Source organism: Lathyrus oleraceus, chromosome 2 (genome assembly GCF_024323335.1).
Source record: "Lathyrus oleraceus cultivar Zhongwan6 chromosome 2, CAAS_Psat_ZW6_1.0, whole genome shotgun sequence".
Taxonomy (NCBI): domain Eukaryota; kingdom Viridiplantae; phylum Streptophyta; class Magnoliopsida; order Fabales; family Fabaceae; genus Lathyrus; species Lathyrus oleraceus.
The window spans coordinates 251,553,927-251,559,852 of record NC_066580.1 but is presented as its reverse complement, the minus strand read 5'-3'; the positions used below and the strand labels follow the sequence as shown (position 1 = coordinate 251,559,852).

The 5,926-nt window shown below is 38.7% G+C and overlaps 1 non-coding gene across 1 annotated transcript; it reads right to left on the bottom strand.

The window, feature by feature from the left end:
- Positions 1-4,627: 4,627 nt before the first annotated feature.
- Positions 4,628-4,734, bottom strand: LOC127125096 (small nucleolar RNA R71). Its single transcript, XR_007804557.1, has one exon. It is a non-coding gene; the product is annotated as a small nucleolar RNA R71 (small nucleolar RNA).
- Positions 4,735-5,926: the final 1,192 nt, after the last annotated feature.

Sequence of the window (5,926 nt, the reverse complement as noted above, 5' to 3'; positions counted from 1 at the left end):
AAATACATATGCATACAAAAAGGGCTCCCTAGGAGTACCTAGGACACTTTGGGTGCTAACACCTTCCCTCTGTGTAACCAACCCCCTTACCTGTGATCTCTGATTTTTATTAGTTTTTATTTGAAAACTTCTTACTAATTGGGTTTTGTTCGTACTTTTTCCCTTTTCCCTTGGAAACAATAAAAGCGCGGTGGCGACTCTTGTTAATTGATCTCTAGCTTGTCAATAGCTTGATGATCATGAATTTCCCGCTACATATACCTCTTGCTGGACAACACCTCCTCTCTAGACAACGGTCCTTCTCGGGCACCTTCTTCGAGCCTCATCCCCGTGTTTACCATTTCGGTAAAGTTACTGGGGGCACTCGCAATCATCCACTCATAGTAAAATGAGCTCAGGGTCTTAAGAAAAATCTTGGTCATCTCCTTTTCTTCCAAATGAGGGGTAATCTGAGAGGCAAGCTCTCTCCATTGCTGAGCATACTCTTTGAATGTTTCCTTATCTTTTTGAGACAACGACCTCAATTGGCCTCTATCTGGAGCCATATCAACATTATACTTATACAACTTCACAAAGACCTTGCCCAAATCATTGAATGTGCGGATGCTTGCACTATCCAATCCCATGTACCACCTCAGAGCGGCACCGGTCATACTGTCTTGAAAATAATGGATCAAAAGTTGATTATTATCGGTTTGAGTAGACATCTTTCAGGCGTACATCACCAAATGACTGAATGGACAGGTATTCCCTATGTATTTCTCAAAGTCAGGCACTTTCAATTTCACCGGAATCTTCACATTTGGAACCAAACACAGTTTCGCAACACTCTTCCCAAACAAGTCCTTACCCCTCAAAGTTTTAACCTCCTTACGCAGCTCAAGGAATTGGTCTTTCATCTCATCCATCTTCTCATACACATCAAGGCCCTCATATGGCTCAGAATGATAGATGTATCTTCTACACGAGGTAGGGTATGCATAACTGGCGAAGACACATGCATGACCGGGCTAGATGCCGACATTGAAGCAAAGGTAGGTGCAAATCCTTCAGGCACAAAGTTCGGCGGCATTCCCCACGGGAATTCGGAAGGCATGTTGGGTGCAAAATGAGCAGCAATTGTAGGAATGGTAGAGGTAGCCACCTCGGAAATGACAGTCCTCTGAGGAGGAGGAGTTACAAGTGTTGGAGAAGACTGGCTCTGAGCAGCTAGGACTGACTCCATCATGGCAGTCAGACGGGCAATCTCATCCTTCAGGTCTCTGCTCTCTTGTTCAAGATGCTCCATAATCTTCAAATAATTAGCGCGGGTTTTGTATCGATGAGTCAACTTGGCTGAAGCACAAAAGAAACACCAATGAGACATCTGGCAAAAGAGAAACCTGCTATGCAGATGATGCATGAAATGCAATGCTTGTTTATTTTTGTTTTCAAGGAACTTACTATATTATTTGCATATATATATATATATATATATATATATATATATATATATATATATATATATATATATATATATATATATATATATATATATATATATATATATATATATATATATATATATATATATATATATATATATATATATATATATATATATATATATATATATATATATATATATATATATATATATATATATATATATATATATATATATATATATATATATATATATATATATATATATATATATATATATATATATATATATATATATAACAATAATTGCAACAATTTGATATGACCATAAAATATCTCTTTTATTTATAATTGGAAGGATTACACTGAGTACAATTTCAGAAACCAAAAACAAAAAATACAAGAGAAAAGGATACTAGTCATCCTAAGGATCCCTAACAACAACATCAGAAGATCTGGCGGCAGGCGCGTACTTCCTTCGAATGTGTCAGATCTCAGTCTCAAAAGAAGCCTTCATCTGAGTCTTCTCGAGGACAAGTTGATCAACAATCTTCTTCCAAGAAACGGAAGGCTGAGGCATACTAGAGGAATATGAAACCTCTGGCTCTCTCTGTCTCTTTGTCACTCGGTCTTCAAGTAGCTTAATAAGTGCATCTTTATCCTTAGACTCAAGTTGCAACTCCTCATGCTTTCTACTCAAAGCATGGAAACGCTCTTCCCACATATATTTCTCTTGCTTCATCTTGGTGAGTGCGTTTTCTAACTCCTCTACATCTTGGTTAGGGAGAGTCAATGGCTCAAACACAACCATAGACATAGGTCTCTCACAAGGATAAGGCATCTTCAACTCCAAAGCTCTCTTCTTCACCTAAAAAGTGTAAGCTTCCAAAGCTACACAATTGCGTGGACCAAGCTTGGATATTCCTTTCCTATGCACATTATGCCAAGCATGCATATTCTTCTACTTCAAATGTTGGGGATCTATACCCTCTTAATAGAAAAGACATTCTAACAAAGTGTTATTAGGTTTGTCTCTCAAGGGGAACCCAAGTTGACGATGATCCAAAGCAGGGTTGTAGTTAATTCCTCCTTATGTACTAATGACAGGTGATCACACTGAATCACACTGCATTTTTGACTCGGATTTCACATGTTTATTAGGTCTTTATTATCATTTTGCTTGTGTTATGCTCTCTTTTATGTTGTTTTCAGATATTTAGCTTTTTCGGGACCCTTTTAGAAGAAATGAAGCAAAAAGACCAAAAATTAGGGTTTTTCGGCAAATAGTGTACACATGGCGTTGCACATGGCGGCCGCTATAGGAGAAGCCATGACACATCAGCCCTCAACTAGGAGGTAACCGCCACGTTCCCATGATCTTTCCCATTTCCACACATGGCGGACGCCATGAAGGGGTGGCGGGCGCCACCTTTGCAAAACACGTTCCCACTAAGGAGAAGTTGAAGGGCATCATGGTCTTTACAAGCTGCTGGATTCCTCTATAAATAGGTCATTCAATTTCATTTCCAAATCATGCAACTAAGTTTACAACACTAAGACTATATTTATCATCTGTAAAAGCGGTAATCCGTCACATCGAGGGGTTATCGCACCTTAGTGAGATTGAGTTGGAGCACTTCGATACGTTGTCGTCTTTATCTTCAGAGTCAAAGGTTTATTTTTCTTGTACCAGATTTAAAGCCTCCATTTGGAGCATGTTCTTAGTTAATCGCTTTTATTTATTTTACTTGTCATGCTTTATTTAATTTAATTTCTGTCCACGCTTTACTTTATTTAATTTCTGTCCACGCTTTACTTTATTTAATTTCTGTCCACGCTTTACTTTATTTAATTTTTGTCCACGCTTTACTCGTTCTTTACGCCTTATATTCTAAAACAACTTTTCATCATGATCGATATCGTTGTGATTGTTTGTATTACCATGTCTGGCTAAATCTTTCAAAGGTTAGAATGTAAGGATCGTGGTTAAAGAGATGTTTCATATATTGAATCTGTAGAAATGCTTTAAAGGTTGTTTTGATTTTTCACTTGAGTTTTCTGAAACAAACGTGGTTAGTTTTAACTATTCAAGGAGTGCGAAAGCACCCTGGCTTAGTTAACTAGGAATTTTTATCACTTTAAGGAAAAATGATTTTTGAAACTGTTTTCGGACGCGTTGATAAATTTAAAATCAGGAAACTCCTTGGGTAAAAATTTCCAAATCAAAATCAATTTTCAACTAAGTTTATGAGTCTTATTTCTTAAAAATAAGTTTACTACTTTAGCGTTCTGCGCACCTTTTATAAGTGACAATAAAAGGCCTTAATTTAAGGGTAAACTCGGTTCTGAATACGCGAAAGCGACAGTTCCTGTTAAATGGATTCTTTTCAAGAGTAGAAAATATTGCCCCATATAACCGACGTGAAATACATTCAAACCTGTCTTTATCTGCACCGCATTTATTACCTCCTTTATTTACTGCTATTTTACAACATCAATATCTCTTTTATACCGCCTTAGATAAACATCGTAACGATAGTAATCGATAGATTGACGATTTGGTCTTTGTGGGATCGATATTCTTTTATATTACTCTGACGCGATTCGTGCACTTGCGAACACAGCGATCAAGTTTTTGGCGCCGTTGTCGGGGACCAACTTCGTCAAATTTCGTACCCTGTTGTTACACCGTCTAGACTAAGGTATTATTAGCCGGTAAATGCGAAGAACCCGTAGTACCGGAAATTTAGTAGATCCTTTAGCGGAACCCGAACATTACACTCGTACACGCCTCTTACTCATCCGAATTAAGAAAGCTATGGCCGAGAATCGCGACCGGAGACCTCTTAAGGAATTTTCCCAACCCTCTGACGAGGAACCTAGTTCTAGTATAGTAAACCTCCTTATTCCTGCCAACAATTTCGAACTAAAACCATATTTACTGCAATTAGTGCAACATAACCAATTTGTGGGTCTCGCTACTAAGAACCCAAATCAACATTTAAAAGTCTTTATCCAACTGGCCGACACCTTTAAATCCCACGGTGCTTCACCTGATGCGATCCGTTTAAGATTATTTCCTTTCTCCCTCAGGGATAGAGCACGTTCATGGTTAGATTCACTTCCAGCTAATTCAATAACTACCTGGGAATACCTTAGGAGAGTATTCCTTGCTAGATATTTTCCCCCCTGTAAGACTGTTGTTCTTCGAAACCAAATAACTAGATTTACTCAAAACCAAGGAGAATCGCTTTTTGAAGCTTGGGAGAGATATAAAGAGCTATTGCGAGTCTGTCCACACCATGGCCTAGAACAATGGCTGATCGTTCATACCTTCTACAATGGACTCCATTATAACACAAAGATGAGCATCGACGCTGCCGCTGGTGGCATGCTGATGAACAAACCTTACCCTGAAGCTTGTGACCTAATTGAGGATATGGCCCAAAACCATTACCAATGGGGAACTGAACGAGCATCAATAGAGAAAAAGGAGACCCAAGGTGCAATACATGAGATAAGCTCTCTGGACATGATGCATGCGAAAATGGACGCTTTAGCCCTTATGATCGAACATATTTTTACAAACACTAACACCGCAGCGATAGTCCACACAGAGTGTGAACTTTGTGGATCTAAAGGACACGAATCGGTGGAGAGTAACCTTTTAAACGACCTGAACACCGACCAAGTGAATTACGCCCAAGGTAACCCATTTTCAAACACCTACAACCCTAGATGGAAGAATCATCCAAATTTTTCTTATAAAAACCAGAACCCTATCCAAAATTATGCACCTCAAAGACCACAAGGTTATCAAGCCCAAAAACCAAATCAACCTATGCAAGTTGTGCCCTAGAAGTCTAACCTTGAGAAGATCATGGAGAGCTTTATATCAGGCCAGACTCAGCAAAATAAAGAATTCCTAAACTAGAATATTCACGTAAACAAACTGATAACGCAATTAGGGACTAAGGTTGATCAGATAATCACTCACAACAAGATGCTTGAAACCCATATCTCACAGGTAGCACAAAACCAAGCCCCACAAACTACACCTGGAGGATAATTCCCTGGACAACCTCAACCAAACCCTCGAGGGCAAGCTAACGCTATCTCATTACGAAGTGGGACCGCTTACGAAGGGCCTCATAACCCAGCAATGAGCGAGTCCAAAGCTTCTAAAGAAAATATACCTACAAACCAAGAAGAGGAACCAGTGGAACCCGAAAAACAAACCGACCAAGAAGGAAAAGCCAAGGATAAAACTTACAAACCACCACACCCGTACAAACCACCAATCCCATATCCGTAAAGACTTAAACAAACCAAAATCAATAACCAATACCAAAAATTTATAGAAGTAATAGAGAAGCCTCATGTAGAGATTCCTTTCACCGAAGCTATCACCCAAATTCCATCTTACGCCAAATTTCTCAAAGACATCTTAACCAACAAGCGTAGGCTTGATGATCCCAAACCCTTGGAATGCAATTTTATT